Below are 491 nucleotides of genomic sequence, written 5' to 3' on the forward strand. Positions count from 1 at the left end.
TTAGTGGATATGGTATGATACTAAAATGAGAAAACAACTTTTCAGATCGAGTTAACGACCGTGTCTCAAAGGGGAAAAAAGTTCCTATGTTAACACCTATGGAATTTGACTGCAAAATGGCCCGAAAGCGAAAGTGAAAAAAATTCGTATTTTAACCAATTATATGTGTCAGGTTCCTTTTGAGTGTTCCTTACCTATTCGTTGGAAATGATCGAAAGAAACAAAGGTTTTTCAGATAGTCATTCGGTTGCCTCCAAGAGGGTCTTTTAATGAGGGTTGAGGTTGTGAAGTCTTATCGACATGAGTAAATATTTTTTTTCTTCCATATTTTAAGCTTAGGATGATCTTTAGTGGATATGGTATGATCTAAAATGAGAAAACAACTTTTTAGATCGAGTTAACGACATTGTCTCAAAGGGGAAAAAAGTTCCTATGTTAAAGCCTATGGAATTTGAATGCAAAATGGCGCGGATGCAAAACTGAAAAAAATT

The sequence above is a fragment of the Cucurbita pepo genome, chromosome LG11, assembly GCF_002806865.2.
Source record: "Cucurbita pepo subsp. pepo cultivar mu-cu-16 chromosome LG11, ASM280686v2, whole genome shotgun sequence".
In the NCBI taxonomy this organism is placed as follows: Eukaryota; Viridiplantae; Streptophyta; class Magnoliopsida; order Cucurbitales; family Cucurbitaceae; genus Cucurbita; species Cucurbita pepo.